The 19,978-nt window shown below is 49.8% G+C and overlaps 1 protein-coding gene across 4 annotated transcripts in view; it reads left to right on the top strand.

The window, feature by feature from the left end:
• The first annotated feature begins 1,396 nt into the window (after positions 1-1,396).
• Positions 1,397-19,978, top strand: part of LOC133251295 (uncharacterized) — a 293,640-nt gene continuing 275,058 nt past the window's right edge. Inside the window, exon 1 of one of the 4 annotated variants that reach the window (XR_009737567.1) lies at positions 1,397-1,501. The gene's annotated coding sequence lies outside the window, so the exon portion shown is untranslated. Of the gene's footprint in view, positions 1,502-18,728; positions 19,098-19,593; positions 19,852-19,978 lie in introns of those variants that run through there. The other 3 variants (XR_009737566.1, XR_009737568.1, XR_009737571.1) reach the window with 3 other exon arrangements.

The raw sequence follows: 19,978 nt of genomic DNA on the forward strand, positions 1-19,978 counted from the left end.
CCATTAGCAGTCAAGTCCTGGGTGATGATTCTGGCACCAGCCTGAGGTTTGGCATTTACCAGGGTTTACATTCCACAAAGACGGTTACCTTTTCTTTTCTTTTTCAACCTTAAAAAAATTGTGAAATATAACACATATAGAAAATGTTCAGTTTAACAAATTATTATAAAGCAAACACCCGTGTAACCACCTCCCTGGGAGACAGTTGGCTTTTAACAACACCGTGGCAACGGGAGCTGGCAGCTTGCCCCTCGACTGTTGGGCTGTCCGTTCCCCTCCAGCCCACCCCGAGTCTTGGGGCTTGTGCGGGGTGGCCCCTAGTCGCTGGAGGTCCACTCAAGGTGTGGAGGCTCTGGGGCAGGGCCCTGAAGTCTAGATGGGGGGTTGAGTGTGAGACTTGTTTTCTCTCAGTCCCCTTCACTGACCTGTGTCCTGACAGACTCAGGGATCACTCAGAACTCAAGAATTTGCGTGGAACCCAGGGAGCAGGGGGAGTCCAGAGACCCAGGGTGCGAAGCCCAAGGCAGGCCTGAAGGCCAGGTCTGGCTGGCATGGGGTTGGGGGCTAACCATGAAGCACTCACCCTCCACAGAGGGGCTTGGCCCTCCTGCCTAGCCTGATGTGGGGCAAGGCCATGTGTGTGGGAGGGTTCGGAAGGGACTGCCCTCCGTGTGGGAGATATTCCTCATGGATGAAGGTTAGTACGCGTGCTCAGTCCTCTGGGGTGGGCCAGCTGAAGGACATTCCTGTCCCTGGGCACTGCCCCTCCCTTTTGCTGCAGCAGCCCTGTGGTTCTCCAGATGGGATGTCTTCCCCTGACAGCCAGGTCCCAGGTGGAATGCCCATGTCCATTAAAGTGCAGCCCCTATACACAGGAGATGGGCCTTGGCCACTTGTTTGCCTCCACTTCCTTCCTTTACTGGTTCAGCCCACATGGAGCTCCCCACCATCTTCTAGGCACTGGGTGGCAGCAAGGGGCAGGACAGACTCAGTCACGCTCTCGTGGTGATAGTCTAGTGTTACACAGTCCAATAGACTTTTCTGGGATGACAGGGCATCTGAGGGGGCGTGGTGCAGGGAGGAGATGGAGGAGACAAGGAAACGGGCACCTCAGGGCCATGGGAACACACAGGGCTTGCATTGGAGCAGTGCTGGCTTGGCAAGGCTTCCTGCACAAATCAGCCCTGAAGGATGCAGATGGCAAGTCAGGCAGAGGGCCCAGGAAGTGTGATCAAGGTAGGGGAAAGGCACATGCCTAGGGCTGGTGAGGAGGGACGTGTGCACTTCTGGAATGGCAGGAAGAGAGCCTGAGGGAGGGGTCAGGAGAAGGGTGGGCACTGGGAGCGGTGGGGGGAGGGGGGAGAACTGGGGAGTGGCACGGAGTCGCACGTGGAAGGACATTTGGGCAGATCTGCATTTTCAGGTCACCCTGGTCGCTGCAGGGCAGGAGAAGGGTCTGGAAGGCAGGACCAGTTAGGAAGCGGCTGTTGCGGTCTACCTGGTGAGAGGCAGAGGCAGCAGGGGGAGGGACAGGACTGGAGGCTGAATCGGCAGGACTTGTGGATGGAATGGATGCTGAGGGGGAGGGAGAAGAAGCAGAGGTGAGGGACCTGGTGCTTCTTGCTGGGGAAACTGGGCAAGGAGGAGCCATCCGCGGAGCTGGCGATGCTGGCGGAGGAGCAGGTGCGAAGGAGAAATGAGTTCTATTGGGGTGAGCTGTGTTGGAGGCTCCTGAGGGCCACCGGTGGGCCTTTGGATGGGGGAATCTGGGGCTAGTGGAGTGGGGTCCACCCTTGTGGGCCTGCTCGTCTCTGGTTCTGCCCCTAGGCTGTCACTCTCAAGGTGCCCCAGACCAGCCCAGCCTGGGGAAAGGGTGGTCCTGACCGGGGTGTAGCCATAGCTCACTGATGTCTACTTGGGATGTGTCTGTGTACCTCTGTGTAGTGGGGTCTTTTACATACACATTAGGAAGAAGTGGGCTGGGGGTAGAGGAGAGGGGAACACAAAGTTTCAAAGAAGAACTTGTCCCAGGAAGGTGAATTTTGCTGTGTGGGGTTAGGCTCATCTGGGCTGATCCTGGAGCCTCTGGGCGTTGGCTGATGGAAGAAGAGTTGTGTCATTCCCTACGCTCTGCCTCCTAGACTGGTCATGGAATAGACTCACTTTTTGCTCTGACCACCAGCCTGTGGGTTGCCTAATTATTCGTGTTCTTGGGGGACTAGCATCTTCGAGTACAAACTGAAATTCAGTACATGCCAAATCCAGTTTACGCTATTTAGGTACAGTTGAAGCTATTTGGGCCTTCTAGGGTGTCTACCAACTTAGCTGTCCCCTCCTGGCCCCCACCACCTCCTCCTCCTTGCCATTCTGTGGGCTATCTGGTCTTGGCTTCTGCTTTTGGTTGGGAACGCATGCATTTTGTATTCAGAGGTACAGAAACTGGCCATGTGACACTGGGATAACATGTTCTGCTGAGTCTCTTGGATGGGGCTCAGGACTAAGATCTTAGACTCATCTTGTCCTGATCTTCAGTGGTGACAACTGGGAGAGTCCACGTTGATGGTGAGGACCCAGCCCAAAGAGGGCACCATAGAGTGGTTCATAATCTTGGTCTGTGGCCTTCTGCAACCAGCCACAGCTCCTGACTTGGCCAGGTAGCTAGTGGGGCCAGATGCACGGGCATGGCTGTTCCAGGAAATCCAGCCCCAGGGTCAAGTTTGCTTAGGATGTTTGTGGTTTCCTCTGTAGGCGTCCATCACCCGGGTCTATAGACTCTGCAGTGTGTCCACTGCTGTCCCCTGAGTCACTGCCAGCTGCTCTAGTTCAAGCCTTCACCATTTCACAAATCTCCCTACCTTCTCTGATCTGGCCGACCCTCCCTGGCAGCTGGACCTGATCCTGTGAGTCTTATCTTTGACTTTTACCCAGAGTGTTCCCATCCCTCCATCTCACTCCCCTCTGCACGGCCAATTTCTGGTCATTCAATGCCTGGCATATAGTGTGTATTCATATGTTTCTCGAGTGAATAAATATAAATTAATGTGAATTGAGTCCTTTTGATCTTGACTGTTTATCATTTCATAAGGAAGTCTCTTACTCCCCTTCTTATTTTATGCACCCACACTTCGTGTTAATAAGTGCAGATATGTGTTCATTTGGCCGGACTCTGTATCCTGGAGTTGTGGGGGACCACTATCTGTCACATGCTGCATGTTGGCAAATATTGTTGAGTTAAATTGAATAACATTATCTTTTCAAACTTAGAAAAGCCAGGGAATCTCCATTAGAGATCAGATACTTTTCCTGATATTTGGATTCTTCTGATGGTGAGATTTTGTGTTTTGATTTTCAGCCCCCGGTTTCATGGAGAAGGTGGCTTGTGAACCTAGAGGATGGGAAGATCTGATCCTGAGATAGAGAAAGTCGTTTCAGGCAGAGAGAAAGTCTTGAGCTAATGTAAGAGGCGAGATGTTTTCTTCTTCAATTCAACCCATAGGTCATTGTCCCAGTGTCCAATTCGGTGGCTCTGAATTGTCAGTCATCTGACTTTGAACTTCTTTCCTGGGCTTAGGTCCCTCTGAATCTGACCTGGCCTTGCTCCCCATCTTCATTTTCTGCTGCTTCTTGTCTCCAACTTTGCTTGGACTGCTGCTCTTGCCTATGATGATGTTTCTCAGGACATGCGTCTTGAAAGCTTGAGCCTTTCCATCTTCCATTGGAATTGTGATTTTTAGCACCTACACGTTTTGCATCTTTCCCAATGTCCCTCAGCTGCTTGTATCTTACAGTTCAACCAACTTCATGCTTCATCCGTCCCCACAGTGTCCTTTAGTTGTTTGTTTATTTGTGAGTCTAGTATATCCTTGTTGCTGCCAGGGTCTGTGGAGGAGTCAAGCGCCTAAGACATAATCTCTGTTCACATAAGGTTCTTGGTCTACCTGCAGAGTGGAGATACAGGAGGAATGGCTACTCAAGGTCTTATGCGGGTCAGAAAGGGATCTGTCAACCATGGCCTCTAGCGGGGAGAATCAGGCAGGGCTTCACAGAGGAGGGAACCTATGGGTTGAGTCATGGCATATGAGGAAGGGATTTAGTCCTGCAAAGTTGAGGTAGAGAAGACTTCCAGGTGGGACCGTCTTGAGGAAATTTAAAGAGAGAGGAGAGGGACTTCCCTGGTGGTGCAGTGGTTAAGACTTTGCTTTCTAATGCAGGGGTGGGGTGTGGGTTTGACTCCTTGTTGGGGAGCTAAGATCCCACATGCCTTGGAGCCAGAAAACAAACAAACAAACAAGAAAAACCCCACAGAAAACAGAAACAGTATTGTAACAAATTCAATAAAGACTTTAAAAATGATCTGCATGAAAAGAATTATAAAAAAGGAAGACAGGAGAATAGGGGCTGGTAGAGGGAGTAGGGTATTAAGCTGATGCATGGAAGTGAGATAGGAGACTGTGTCTGGAAAAATGGGCACAGTCTGTGTTTTATGACAATGGATATGGGGATGGAGAACGCTTGCTGGTGTTGAGCAGTGAGGTGTGTTGCTAATTTTGATAAGTCAACATAAAAAATTAAAGGTGATCAGGCACCATAATGAAGATGATTTGGGGTAGAGAGAAGTGACTGTGGGGGGCGAGGGATGTTGAGGAGAGTGGCACTAGGGGCCCCCAGCACCTGGTGACCCCTGCCTGGGTCTCAGGAATCACAGAGGAATGAGCTTATGGGAGCTTCAGTGACTCCTAGTGACTTCAAAGGAGCCAGCAGAAGGTTGCAGACCATGGGGTCTCCCAAGAAGAGGGGAGGATGTCACCCCATCTTCTCAGGCTGGGGTCAGGCTTTCCTGTTTTACTTCAGACACTTGTATCATTTGAAAATTTTACAGAAATACATGCTACCAATTAAAATGATAAACACTTTGTTCTAACTCAAAACAAGAAAGAAAACAGGGTGCTTGAGGTAATGTGGGTGGTGATGGGACCCAGGAGCTGACCTCTAGGAAAAGGTTTTGAACTGTAGTGGGTCTGGGGTATCTGGTTGCAGGGTGAGATGAGGTGTCTTTAGAAAACCACGGCATCCAGTTAATGCCTGGTTAGAAAAGGGATGTCAGATTTATGATACAAGACAAACTGTCATCACGGATTAAAACACTTCTGCGATCCAAGAGTAACAGTCATTGCTTGGAACATTTGCTAATCTTTTAAAAATTTTACCAATGTGAAACAGATCAACTGCTTGAGACCGGCTTCTTAAAGGTTAGGTTATTCATTCGTGTAGTCACTTAACTGATATTTAATTGATTCATTGAACTGGTCCACTGATAGTAATTCCTGCAGAACCAGAAGGCAAGGTAAAGAAAGTGGGTCCTCAAGAAGGTGGGAGCTACAGAGTTTCACTTTTTATCCCCATGTGGATTAAGATGTTGTAGTTTCTGGAAGTATGAGAAGCATCTTGAAGTGCAGCTTGATTTTCATGTTTATTATTGTCAGATTAATGCAAAAGACACTAAAAAAATGCCACTTACAAAGGAAAAGTTAACAATTGTGTGGCATTTTATGGGAGCCCCTCATTTTATGAGGGTTGTGTGTTTTGGGCTCACATATATAGAGGAGGAAGGGGCAGGAGGTGGGGAGATATGAAGGGGAAGGCCAGGGGCGAAACCAGCAGGTCTTGTCCTAGGACAGTGATGCCTTTGTAAAGTCCTGGGTGCTGGTGAAGTGTGCAGATTGGAGGCCCACCCCCGAGATTTGCATCAGGAAGCCTGGTCTGGAGCCTGGCAGCCCACAGGTTTAGACAGTTGTCTACCCAGGAGGTCCCCAGGAGGAGCTGTGACCCCGAGAGAAGGCAGCCCCAGTCTCGTAGTTTCTAAGGATGCCTACTGGGATGCGGGTCTCCTCTGTTTTAGGGCCACACCAGGCCCATCCACTTGGGTGGAGGGAGATTTCCGACCTGACCATCCAATCCCACAGTCATTCCTTCAGCTTTATGAGTTCTAGGTGTCAAGTCCCTGAGCCCTGGGACTCAAAGGCAGGCTTGTGAGGCCCAGGTAGCAGGCTTTGGACATGGCCTGGGCTCTGCAGGGCGCAGTGGCTCCTGGACGGGGAGGCCTTGAAGGGTTGGGAAGATTCTTGGCGCCAAGAGGACTGAACAGGAGCAGTGAGACTCTCCTGAGTCCAGATGGTGGCAGAGGCCCCAGGCTGCTGCCTCAGGACCCTGTGGCAGGCTGCGCTCCATATACCCACACCCTTCAGCAAGGCCCTTTAGTCTGGACCTTGACCAAAGGGCAAGTTGGAAGGTTATGATGCCCTGTAACAGAACATGTGCTGACAGTGAGTGTTGGAGGAGGTGAAGAAATTGTTGCATCGGTCACCTCACTTTACAGATGGGTAAACCAAGGCCTCGAGAGGAGATATGACCCATGGGGAACTAAAAGGAAGATGGGCTATGAAATCAGACAGAAATGGGTCCTCTCCACCTCTGCCGTCTCAGCTGGATGACCTTGAACAGACTGTGTGACCTCTCTCTGCTCCTCTGTAAGATGGGGATGATAATACACGCACCTTAGGCTTTGCTATCAGGATTCAGCATGAGTGTTTTCAGAGTCTGGCACTGTTGTTGATGCCCAGAGCTTGGGTCAGCGGTGGTTAGGCTGTGACTGGCTGCCCAGCCACCCTGTCCAGTGTTCTGGTCTGGGGCCCCCTGCTGCTGGGGCTCCTCAATGCTCTTAGCCTGGTCAGGCCTGTGCTCCAGCGATGATGGTTGGGATTGGGATGTGGGGCACTGAGCAGGCTCTGTTTGCTAACTTTGTGTATTGCTTAATAAGGAAAACACGGCTTGTCCTGGCAATCAGTAGATCTGGCCATATATGGGGAAAAGGAGTAACTTGGATGTGGTCAAGGATGCAATTCTGAGTAATTCTGATTTAAAACAAAATCAAAGACAATATGGAATTGCCACTTTTCTTTGTCCAGTGTGGTTATGGAGTGATTTCTGGTTATAAATAGGTAACATCTTGCAGGGGGAACCTTAGAAATAGCTGTGAACTGTTTGGGGGAACAAATTCTTTCTACACTTGAAAGACCCTGGCATAGGGACAGAATCCCTGTGCATGGAGAGAAAGCGTTTTTCAGGCAGGCAGAGAAGACTGAGGTCTTCTGTGGCCCAGCCATCTCCAGGGTAAATTCTAAATCTGGGGCCCTCTTGGCCTCTCTGCACTGGGGCACCCACTGTCTTTCCTGCAGCCGTCTGCTTCATGGTGTCTTCGTCAGCTCCATTCCTTAGCCTTCACTCATCCATTCGTTCATTTGACTCACTCAGACACATCCTGAGCACTCATCCTGCGAGGCAATGCTCCGCACTTCCTCCTGCTGGTGGCCTTGCTCCTCTGGCTGCTCTCGGTTCATGGCTAGTGCCTGGGGCTCTGTCCTTGGTCCTTTCCTTTGCTCCCTCTGTGCACTCTTCCATCTCCTCTTGGCCTGATTTCCATAGCACAGCAGTTCAGAGGGGCCAGTCTGCCTGGGTCCAGTCTTGGCCCTACAACTTCCAAGCTGTGTGACTTTAGTAGGTTGCTCAACTTCTCTGAGACAGTTTCCTCACGTGTCAACTGGAGATGATTGTAGTGCTTACTTCTTGGGTAGTTAAGAGGACTAGTTGAGTTAATCCCGGAAAACTTCTAAAACAGTGCCCAACAGCAGGTCAGCGCTCAGAAACCTTGGTCCTGCTGTTGTTTGCTGATGACGCCCAGTTCTCTCGCTGGATGCCCTCTTTGCCCCGACTGCCATTCTTGACAGGAACAAGGCAGGCGGAGCTCCTACTGTATGCCACCGCATGCTTGGCACTCAGTCAGGGCATGTGGCACTGAGGAGGTCACAGTCCAGGACATGACAAACATTTCAGTGTGTGTCCTGCCCGAGAGCTAGCACTCCCCCACCCCACACTCCAGCTGACGTCTTTGTCCACAACCCCTTGCCAAGGCCAGCACCCTCGTGGGGATTAATTAGGGCAAGGGTGTGAGAAAGAGACAAAAAAAGGTCCAGGTTTCCAGCCTGGGTAGAGGATGCTGCCATCCATTCTGCTTCTAAAGTATTTCTTGATTCTTCATCTCCTCTCCATGGTCATGGTCCCTGCCTGGGTCTGGCCTCACCATCTCTCTTCTACCCCTGTGATCTCTCTGGATAAAGCCTCTTCTGCTTCCTCTCATTCATCCTCTGACCTCCCCTGGCCAAAGTCAGGCCAGGCCTGGGGGAAGCTCTTCAGAGGTGGCCCACCCCCCCCCCCCCCACTGCACCTGCAGCCTCCTCCTCCTCTGCCTGGGGGAATCCTGTGAGCTCCTTCCCTCCTGTTTGCTGAGAGCCCAGCACCCCCTGCTCCTGGAATACCTGGTCCCGCCTCCTGGGGAGGGAGGGAAGGTGCGCAGGCTCTGCGGGAGCGTGGGGCTGAGTGACCCGTCACATCCCAGCCCTGGCTTTCACCCAGCAAAGCAAAATTACTGAACAATTATTTCCTTGAGTTCTCGGAGGCTCCCCAGGTCTGTCCCTGATCCCTCTCACACACACTGTCATCACCACTCCTGTTCTGGTCAGAACAGACTCAGCCACCTCTTGGCCAGGGACCCCTTCTTGGGCTTGTCCCGTGGGTGCTTGGTCCTTGGACTCCAAGGTTGACTTTGCCTGTTTCCTTGATTGGACCTTCAGAGCTTCCTGAACCAACTGCAGGTACCACTGTGGCCTCCAGCTGACCGGTGTGAGCACCCGCCCGTCTGGCTTTCTATGGGGGAGTCCCTTCTCCCGCACCTGGCCCCTGTGTGCTTCTGGAGGGCAGGACTCTGCCTCCTCCTGGTCTCCTCTCAGAGAGGAGCAAGCCCAGAGCTGACACACAGTAGGTCTTAGGCCACCGAGCCTTCCTGCCCATGTTGCTGGCTCCCTGGGGGAGGGCACATGTGTTTTCTCCCTGCAGTTCCATTTTAACCTTTGTTTGAGCAGAGATTTCTATGTTAAGACTTTCTTCAGAGAAGACCTGAGACCCTCTGGGCCAGTCTGTCTATCTGGTCTTTCAAACTTCCTGATCAGGTCCTCCTGCACCCTGGGTACTTCTTGTGCTGCCTCTTCCCTGACCTGCGTGCGGCCCTCAGTTCTGATTCCTTGTGACCCATGTCCTTGTGTGCATCAAGGGGGGATCCTGAACCAAAGCCTGGACCCGGGCAGCCCGTAGATCTCAGGTTTGGTCAGTCTAACAGGTAGACCTTGTGTGTGGTGGGGCCAGAATTTGGTCCTGGACTGAAAACTCTGCCCAAGTGTTGGCCTGGCTCCTGAGCTACTGTATCTCCACGCAGATGCTGGGCCCTCAGTGCCTACTTGTCAACATGGGGGTGTGGCTTCTTCCCTGAGATGTTGGAGAAAGCCAAGGTATAGCTGCCTTCTGTCCTCCCCACCCTGGGGAGGAGAGGTGGCCAGGGTGTGAGTCACAGGTCCCCTACCCTCCATCCTAGAGCATGGAGGTCATCCCTTCTGGATATATGGAACCTCTTCTCTGAATTGGTCCCCAGGACCCTATCCCAACCACCTTGTCCTTCACACAGTGGGCAAAGTGGAGTCATTCCATTGTTTTCCAAGGGTCGTGCTCAACCATGCCCTCCCCTCCCAGACTGCATCTTTCTGCCACTCTTGTGACATTTGATCAAGCAGCCTGGAGCTTCCCAACTCTCTGGCTGGTTTACATGGGTACAGAGTATTCTATGGTTATCATAACTTACTTAATTTTTCCTTCATGTATGTTTGGGTGGTTGTTTCCAATTTTTTCTTTATTATAAACAATATTCAGGGAACATCTTTAGAGGAATGTTTTTGTAGGGCCAACAAGTATGAACATTTATCATGTTGGTACATAATGTCAAATTGGTCCCCTCAAAGAACACTTACACTGCATGAGAATGTGTTTCCATATACCCCAGCCAACATGGGTTTTGGTCCTGTTTTTATTTTTTGCCTTTATGGAAGCAAAAAAAAAATTATACACTATGCCTATTTGCATTTGATTTTTAGCGGCTGTTTTGTATTTCTTTTTTAAAAAAATTTAGCTAATTGATTTATCAGATCAGATCAGATCAGTCACTCAGTCGTGTCCAACTCTTTGCGACCCCATGAATCGCAGCACACCAGGCCTCCCTGTCCATCACCAACTCTCGGAGTTGACTCAGACTCACGTCCATCGAGTCAGTGATGCCATCCAGCCATCTCATCCTCTGCCGTCCCCTTCTCCTCCTGCCCCCAATCCCTCCCAACATCAGAGTCTTTTCCAATGAGTCAACTCTTTGCATGAGGTGGCCAAAGTACTGGAGTTTCAGCTTTAGCATCATTCCTTCCAAAGAAATTCCAGGGCTGATCTCCTTCAGAATGGACGGGTTGGATCTCCTTGCAGTCCAAGGGACTCTCAAGAGTCTTCTCCAACACCACAGTTCAAAAGCATCCATTCTTTGGCTCTCAGCTTTCTTTATGGTCCAACCTTCACATCCATACATGACCACTGGAAAAACCATAGCCTTGACTAGACGGACCTTTGTTGGCAAAGTAATGTCTCTGCTTTTGAATATGCTATCTGGGTTGGTCATAACTTTCCTTCCAAGGAATTTATAATATTGTGTTAATTTCAAGTGCACAGCTTCAGATTATTTTCCATTATAGGTTATTAAGAAATACTGAATATAGTTCCCTGTTTATACAGTGGGTCCTTGCCGGTTATCTATTTTATATATAGTAGTGTATATCTGTTAATCTCTTACTCCGAGTTTATCCATCTTTTTCCACTTTCCCCTTTGGTAACCATAAGTTTGTTTTCTATGTCTGTGACTATGTTTCTGTTTTGTAAGTAAGTTGATTTGTATTTTTAGATTCTACGTATAAGTGGTATCATATAATATTTGCCTTTGTTTACTTCATTTAGTATGACAGTCTCCAGATCCATCCATGTTGCTGCAAGTGGTTATCTATCTTTCTTTCTTTTTTTAATGGCTTCTTTTACAGATTGCTTGTTCATATGCTTTGCTCATTTTTCTACTGGAGGCTCATTTTGAGGAACTGAATAGTGAGAGCTCTTTGAATGTTTGAAGTGCAGCAACTGGAACTCAGTAGACCAGTTCGTAAAAGTTTGTGGTCAAGTAACTTTGTTGTGTCTTGAAAAGATTTTATTTAACCACATATATTTTTTAAATTAGAAGTTTTAGGTTTCTGTGTGGTTGAACTTTTCTCTTTTATATCTTTTAACTTTTCAAATAATATGCTTAGAAAGCATCCCTCTCCCTTGGCAGATTATTTGCCCATATTTTCTCCTAGAACTTACAAAGTTTTATTATTTATGCCAGAATCTGTGTTCCATCTATAGTAGAATTTATTATAGTTTAGGGATAAATGTATAGATTTAACTATTCCTTCCCTTACACCAACAAAAATTAGCCATCAGTTGTCCTGACACTATTTTTTAAAATTTTATTATTATTATTATTTTTATTTTACAATATTGTATGGGTTTTTGCCATACATCAACATGCATCCACCACGGGTGTACATGTGTTCCCCATCCTGAACCCCCCTCCCACCTCCCTCCCCATACCATCCCTCTGGGTCATCCCAGTGCACCAGCCTCAAGCTTCCTGTATCCTGCATCGAACCTGGACTGGCGATTTGTTTCTTATATGATATTATACATGTTTCAATGCCATTCTCCCAAATCATCCCCCCCGTTCCCTCTCCCACAGAGTCCAAAAGACTGTTCTATACATCTGTGTCTCTTTTGCTGTCTCGCTTACAGGGTTGTTGTTACCATCTTTCTAAATTCCATATATATGCGTTAGTATACTGTATTGGTGTTTTTCTTTCTGGCTTACTTCACTCTGTATAATAGGCTCCAGTTTCATCCACCTCATTAGAACTGATTCAAATGTATTCTTTTTAATGGCTGAGTAATACTCCATTGTGTATATGTACCACAGCTTTCTTTATCCATTCATCTGCTGATGGACATCTAGGTTGCTTCCATGTCCTGGCTATTATAAACAGTGCTGCGATGAACAATGGGGTACACGTGTCTCTTTCAGTTCTGGTTTCCTCAGCGTGTATGCCCGGCAGTGGGATTGCTCGATCATAAGGCAGTTCCATTTCCAGTTTTTTAAGGAATCTCCACACTGTTCTCCATAGTGGCTGTACTAATTTGCATTCCCACCAACAGTATAAGAGGGTTCCCTTTTCTCCACACCCTCTCCAGCATTATTGCTTGTAGACTTTTGGATCGCAGCCATTCTGACTGGCTTCAAATGGTACCTCATTGTGGTTTTGCTTTGCATTGCTCTGATAATAAGTGATATTGAGCATCTTTTCATGTGTTTGTTAGCCGTCTGTATCTGACACTATTTATTGAATGATCCACTTCGGTTCCTCTAAGTGGAGATGCTACCTGCATCATATTCTGAATTTCCATATATGTGCTTGTGTCTGTTTATGAGTTTTTCTCCTGTTTCATTGGTCTGCTCACATTCATGGTTTTTTTTCTTAATTCATTTTGAAATTTTTAATTTTTAGAGTATTTATGTATTTGGCTCCCTCTGGTTCCGGCTGTGGCACATGGGGCCTGTGTTGCATTCTGCAGCGTCTGCCGTTGTACTGAGCAGGCTCTGCAGTTGTAGTGCATTGGCTCAGTAGTTGTGGTCTGTGAGCTTAGTTGCTCTGCAGCACATGGGGTTTTAGTTCCCCAACCAGGGATCGAACCCATGTCCCCCGCACTGCAGGGCAGATTCTTAACCACTGGGCCACCAGGGAAGCCCCTGCATTTCTGGTTTTAAAAGCACTTTTGTTAATAACTACCATTCATTGAGTTCCTCCTGTGCTTCAGGTACTTGACATACTTGATCTCCAGTCTTTCCCGACATCCTACAGGGTGTAGGGACAATGGTCCTAGTGTAGCCAAGGCTTGCAGGGTAGATGAGTCGCAGAAGGTCAAAAGGGTAGTAGGTGGATTAGCCAGGAATCAGACCCAGGAATGCTTGCCTGTAAGTCTGGCACTTACCACCACCCTGTCCTGCTCTGGTGACCCCACTCCACACCGTCTGGGGCATGTGGGAGAGGTGGCTTAGAGAATACCAGCTGGAAGGTGACTGTCTCGCTTCACATCATTGAAAGCGGAGGCCTTGGGGAGTGGAGGCTCTCTTCAGACCCAGCCCTGGTTAGAAAGAGCCAAGTCTGGGACTCTCAGCTCACCGACTCTGTATCCCCAAACCAGTGTCATGACAGAGCTGACCTGTTGGCCTGCTCATGGGCTTATCCATGCCCGGTCTCCGAGCTGTTACAAAGATTCCACTGCAGACACAGCTGATGGGCAGTCTCCCTTGTAGAAGAAGGTGGGTGTGGTGGTGCGCATTGCTGAACTGATGGGAATTACACGATTCTTCTGCGTCTTAGAGCTGTAGGCTAGAGGGTTCCTAAGAAGTTACATGGTCCAGCCCTGCCAGGTTTAGATCAAGAAGCTGATGCCCAGAGAAGGGACAGAACTTTCCTGGAATCCCTGCTGTGGGGATCTTGGGCATATTCCCAAACCCACACCCTGCAATGAGGTCTGTTGAGTAAGAACCCCAGCTGGAACTTGGCTCTCAGGGACAGTGGTAGGAAGGTGTCAAGTCAAACCCCAGCCTGGTCTCCTGGACTCTGAGATGGCCCTGAGGGCAGGTCTTGCTAAACCCCATGGAAGTGTTGTGGGATGGTGTGTGGCCTTCTCCCAGCCTACGATCTTTATGGCTGACACCAGGGGAATTGTACAAGAGTGTGATAAGCATCGCTGTTGAGATTGGCACCTCTTGGTAGTGCTTTCCGTGCCCCAAGTATTGCCTGCTGGCTGCTTCCCATGGGAGAAGTGGTTCGGCTTCAGATTGCGTAACCACCTAGGCCAGAGATGCAGTGTATGCATGGGCACACACGCACATACATACACATACATGCTAGTCTTTGGAGTGCTCGTGTCCCCACAGTGCCGTCAGGGCCAAGCCCCAGCGTCTCTTGTCCAGGGTCTGTGGGTTCTGATTTTCCACTGGGATCCTGGGCCATCCTCTCTTCAGTGCTTTTGCCGTTGCCCATCCTGCCCTGCGGTACTCATGTCTCCTTTCTCTCCATGTATCAAAACTCTGGCTGAGCTGTGAGGCTCAGCTCAAATCTTTCTCTGGCTCTTTTTTTTTTTTTCTAAAGATTTTTTTGATGTGGACCACTTAAAAAATCTTTATTGAATGTATTACAATATTGCTTCTGATATGTTTTGGTTTTTTGACCATAAGGCATGTGGGATCTTAGTTCCCCAGCCGGGGATCAAACCTGCAGCCCTGGCATTGGTAGGCGAAGTCTTAACCACTGAACCACTGGGGAGATCCCTCCCTGACTCTTCTGTACAGTCTTCTCTCCCCAGCCTCATGCAAATCCCAGCTCTCTCCCTCTTCTGAATGTGGCTAATGTTCTTTTGTGTCATCCACATGGGACTGGAGCTTGTACTGCCCTGGGACAACTCTTCTATAGAACTCTCCCTAACAGCGTGTGTGGCTGTGTTTTCATGAGATGAAATCTTGTTGATCCGCTGAGGCAGTAATCTTGTATTTCACAGTGCTGTGTACTCTCATCAGAGTCTGGCACACAGTAGGCCCTCAGGAAATGTTGGTTGCCTGGTAGATTGGAATGAGCCAATGTAAACACAAATGGAGACGCTTTCAGGCCTCAGTGGGTGCTTGCCTGCGCTTGCTGGCGGCCAGTCGAAGGCGTGAAGTGGGCTTGCTCAGCCCCGTAGGAGGTGCACCGGAGAGAAATGCTGAGATGTGGGGATTAGGGAGATAATGCAGACCTGGGGTTAAAAGGCTGGCAGTGCTTTATTCCCCTGTGAGGGGGAAAAGGGCCTTTGGGCAGCAGGTGACAGGGAAGGTGTGGAGTGGCGCTCCCAGTGAGGCCTCGGCAGGAAACCTTCGCTGCCGTCCACCTGGGAGGTTCCTAGAAGAGATGGGTGAGGAGTTTGGCATGAGGTGGTGGGATGTAGTTCATTCTCAAACACTCTCTTTGGGCCCAAATAGTCCTCCTAGCCAGTCCTAGGAGCTCTCAGAAGACTGTCCTGGGCATGGGACACATTTTCCCCTTTTTAGACCCTAAAGGGATGCTGAATGCTATTTGAGGGCACCTTCTTGAGTGAGAAGTACAATGTACTTGCCGTTCATTTGCTTACTTGTTTATTCATTTTGCATTGGGCCTAATGATGTGATGCTGACCTGCTGAAAGATCTGAGTGGGGGTCCCCTGCTTACAACACTGAAGCAGCTGGTGACTGTCTCCTGCGGGGGTGACAAGTTAAGGTCATGCTCTCTGTCATCCAGGATAGCACCCAGGCTCCTCGGGCTGGCATGTGGTGGCCTCCGCCCCCAGCTCTGTAGACTGCTGCGGCTCTCCTCTGTGTTCTCTAGAACTTCCTCGAGCCCTGCTGCCCTTCTCACATTTCCCAAACACACTGGCTGCCTTGCACCACCATTCTTCTGCTTATGTTGATTCCTCTGCTTGGACCCGCCAGGTCTCCTGCGCTGTCAGGATGAATGAGCCCCAGGCATCCTAAATAGAGCCCTGAGTAGACACATGTAGGAGAGAGCATGGAGTCAGGCAGTGTGTATGCATGCTGAGTCATTACGTCGTGTCCGACTCTTTGAGACCCTGTGGACTGTAGCCCGCCAGGCTCCTCTGTCCATGGGATCTCTCAGGCAAAAATACTGGAGTGGGTTGCCATTTCCCTCTCCAGGGGATCTCACCAACCCAGGGATTGAGCCCATGTCTCCTATACTGGCAGGCTAGGGAAGCCCAGAGTCAGCTAGATATGGATTCAAATCCTGCCTTTATCTTCCTGGCTTGGCATGTTACTTCCCTGGGCCTGTTCACCAAACAATAGCACTGACCTCACAGGGCTGTTGGCAGAGCTGAATCGAGGGAGGTGGTGCCTGCCCCTTCTCTCCCTGCTTCCGTACCATTCTCAGTGTGCGGCCTGGAGATGCCTCCTCCTCCTGGTTATTTGTCTTGGTGAAGCCCTTTTGTTCAGATGGTTACTGAACACCACCATGTGCCAAGTGCCCAGCACTGGGAGTAATTTTTGTTTGGTCATCGGCCACCAAAGAGTTGTAAGAGCCCATACTTGGCTCCTGGGGGAAATGACATTTGCTCTGACAGACTTCCTGCTTGGCTTCCTTGGTGGCTCAGACAGTAAGGAGTCTGCCTGCAATGCAGGAGACCTAGGTTTGATCTCTGGGTCAGGAAGATCGCCTGGAGAAGGGAATGACAACCCACTCTGGTATTCTTGCCTCGAGAATTCCATGAACAGAGGAGCCTGGCGGGCTACAGTCCACTGGGTCACAAAGAGTTGAACACGACTGAGTGACTAACACTTGCTGAATGTAGGAGGCTGAGTGAGAGGTAACTTGGAGAAGATAGGAGGGAAGAGAGTTCTAGGCAGAGGGAGTAATGGGGTGAGTGGGACCCAGTTAGTAATGAACTATGTGAAGGTATTTATCCTAAGAGCAGTAGGAAGGGTTCTATGCCAGGCTGGGGTCTTGGTCACTTGTGCATCCCCAAAAGCAAAAAACGGACAGAGAAGGACCAGAGGAAGCTGGGAGACCAGTGAGGAAGGGCAAGACAAAGGCATGGCTGGTTGGGGTAGGGGCTGTGGCCATGGAGAGATCCTGGAGGTGAGGCTCGTCAGTGTGGTGAAGGCTGGGTCCTGGGCAGTGGGGGAGAGGGAACAAGGACTCCTGGGTTCCCACCTCTTCCACTGGGATGCATGTATGTGTGGGGAGCAGGGTGGTGGCCACGGAAAGATGAGCTTGTTTCCTTGGATGTGTAAGCTCCCTGAAGCAGGGATGGGCCCTCACACTCCATGTCTCTCCCATGGGCCTTTATGCCCAAGAGGATTTCAGAAGACTTGTTCCTGGTTAAGGTGAGAAAATTACCCCTGTTCCCCCATCGGTCAGCAGACTTGACCATGGACACACCCCCTTGGACTCCAAGGCTCTCTGCGTTGGGGGGTCGACCCTGTGCTCATCTCTTGGAGGAGGCCCAGCCCCTCCTGGGGGCTCCCCGCTGGGACTGGTGTGCCGAACCTCCCTGTTCTTAACAGGACTGACTGGGGTGGGTCTCCCACCGCCTCACTGAGGCAGGCCTGGGTTTGGCCGCCCTCCCGGCTGTGTTGTATCCAGTGGGAAACATTTAGAATATGTGAACGTAAGTGGCTGCTGGAGAGAAATCTACAATTTCTCCTATTATTGGGAAAGAGCTAGGCTACCATAGGCTACCAGATGTTCTATGTCATATAATGGTATGTTTTATGGCAAATGAAAATATATATAAAATCTGTACCCAGAGAGCTCCATACTTGCTAAAAGGGGGCTAGATCCTTCTTTTTATTCTTACCCTTTTCAGATTTTTAGGCAAGAATTCCCTTTCGGGCAATGAACTTATCTGCCAAGTTGGGGCCCAGGGGGAACCCTTATGGGGGACTCGTAAACCCCGTCTTTTGAGGAAATCTTGGGGCTGAGGCCACATTCAGCCCCACGTGTTTACACAATACTCTCTCTCAGCTCTGAGGGGCCATTAGAGTTAATTGGGTGAATAATCTGTGTTTAAAAAGTCCCCAAATACGTATTTACATAATCCACGCTTTGCCCAAGCCTGCTCAAGCCTATTTGTGGGATCTGGAGTGGATCTGGGCTGAGCGTCTTCCTCCCGTGCTTCTAGAGCAGCTTCTCCTGTTGGTGACCATTCTTCGGTGAGGACGGGGACGGGCAGGCTTCCCTCCTGGCTGATGGCGTGGTGGGGCCTATTAGTGTGGGGTCTTCCTGAGCCTTGGCCAAACACGTGTTTTGGATCACTGTCCTGAGAGATGCTGTATGGGGAAAGAGGTTCCACGGTTCAGTAAGTTTGGGAAGCACTGCATCTTATCTCCTCTCTTGGAGATTCCCTGTGCTCATTATTCCACCAGGACTCCAAGAAGTCCTACAGTAGAGAGGTGGATTTAGCTGTGTCTAAATCCAGCTTCCTTCAGATGTTATCTGATCTCAGCATCTCCATCCCTAACTCTGATGAATAGCCCAAAGAACTAGCCTTCTGTAGAAACACATTGGGAAACAGCGATCCACCCCCACTCCGTCCTTTTTTTTTTTTTTTTAAAAACCAGGGGGCACTTCGAGTTCTGGCCACCCACCCAGACATTGTGTGTACTGCCTTTGGTCGAGGCCCTTGTGTGCAGTCATGTTGGCTGTGCACACACAACCCCCAAGAATGCTTTTCACATGACCACAGCCTTGCTGGATCTTGGAACAGGAAAGACTCCAGGCATTAGAGGCAGACCCAGGGTGTTGCATGGAGACACGGCATTCTCAGTTAGGGAGCCCTTACAGCCTGCCCACTCCTGTAGTTCTGTGCCCCGTTAGTTGCTGGCATCCTTTCTATAACATTGTCTGTATGGGTCACTCCAGCCACAGGAATTCTCTGGGCTGGTTTGGGCACCAGGAAGGATGAATTCAGATGCACTCAGGCCAAGCCTGCTTCCAATAAAAGCTGAGCACTCACCCTCGGGAGTAGCCCTGCTTATCTGTCTTCATGAGGTTCTCAGTCTTGGCTGCACATGAGAATCACCTGGAGAGATTAAAAAAAAAAAAAAATCCTGATGTTGGGTCAGAACTCTGATTTGTTAAATCAGAATCTGGGTGGGTAAGAAACCTGGCTCAAATAAATGGTCAAGCTTCCAGGTGATTCCAATGTGGCTCCATGCGGAGGTGGAGCGCAGCTACGCTGGAGCTTTGTCAGGAGAGCTGGCGGGGTAGGAAGGGGAGCAGAAGTTCACGGCGCTACTCCGGGCTCAACCGCGACTGCATGAAGGACCAGACTGCCCACCTTCTCCAGTCCTGCCTGGGCAGCCCTCTGCAGTGTGGCAAGTCCCTGGGTGAGGAAGAGGAAGCGTCCTGCCGTGTTTACCCTAGGGACGCCTTTGTTGGGTGGTCCTGAGAAGGATGACGGCCAACATTACCAAGCAGGGTGTCTGCTGTGGGCCAGGTACTGTAAGGTGAGTTGACTCATTTAATCCTCACATTCCCCATGAGTTAGGATTCCTGGTTATAGATGAGGAAATGAAGGCACAGAATGGTTATGGAGGGCACCCAAAGTCACACAGATTCAGAAATGATGGAGCCTTGGTTTGAATCATCCCCGTGAAGAGTTCTTGGTGCAGTGCTGGTGAAAAGCCTTCTTGTAGTTCAGGAGCTGTGTGAGGGGTGGTGTGGCTGGGGCTGGGAGAAGAGACCATGTGTGTGTGTGTGTGTTCTCTGAATTCAGGGATGGACATATTTCTGCTTGGGCTGAGGGGAATGGGGTGGGCCTGTGGAGGAGCAGAATCAGTGGGGGTGCTGAGCCAGCTCCCCCGAGCCTCACAGCTGGCTGTGACTACTTCTTCCCAACTGAGTTCAGTGGCATCCAGTTGGAAGCTTAAAACCAGCCAGTGTGAGCATTTGCACCATAGAAATCGGCAAACACTACAAATCAGATTTTTATTTACTTAGTTTCTGTGAGAGCTGGCTCTTACACATTAGCTAGCACCTCACTCAACCCAACTTTTTAAGCTCAGCACCATTGGATTGAGGCTAGTGGGTGAAGCTAGAGGCTTGGATTAGGATGGGGGAGAAGCCAGAGGGCAGGGCGAGAGAAGTGGATGAGGAGCTGTGCAACAGAGTAAATAGTTCTATCAAAGGAAATGAAACGAGAGAGGCAAACACGCTTCCCTGACTTAGAGCAATACGGTGAAGAAGCATGGTGAGTGCTGAGTAAGTGTTAATTTCTCTTAAAATTGGGATTATTGGGGAGAAAACTAGCAACACAGACTGGAATGGAAATGAGGGGAAGGGAAGGGACCATTCCTGAAAGATGTGCAAACTGATCGGGAAGTTCTGC

Source organism: Bos javanicus, chromosome 7 (assembly GCF_032452875.1).
Source record: "Bos javanicus breed banteng chromosome 7, ARS-OSU_banteng_1.0, whole genome shotgun sequence".
NCBI classification, from domain to species: domain Eukaryota; kingdom Metazoa; phylum Chordata; class Mammalia; order Artiodactyla; family Bovidae; genus Bos; species Bos javanicus.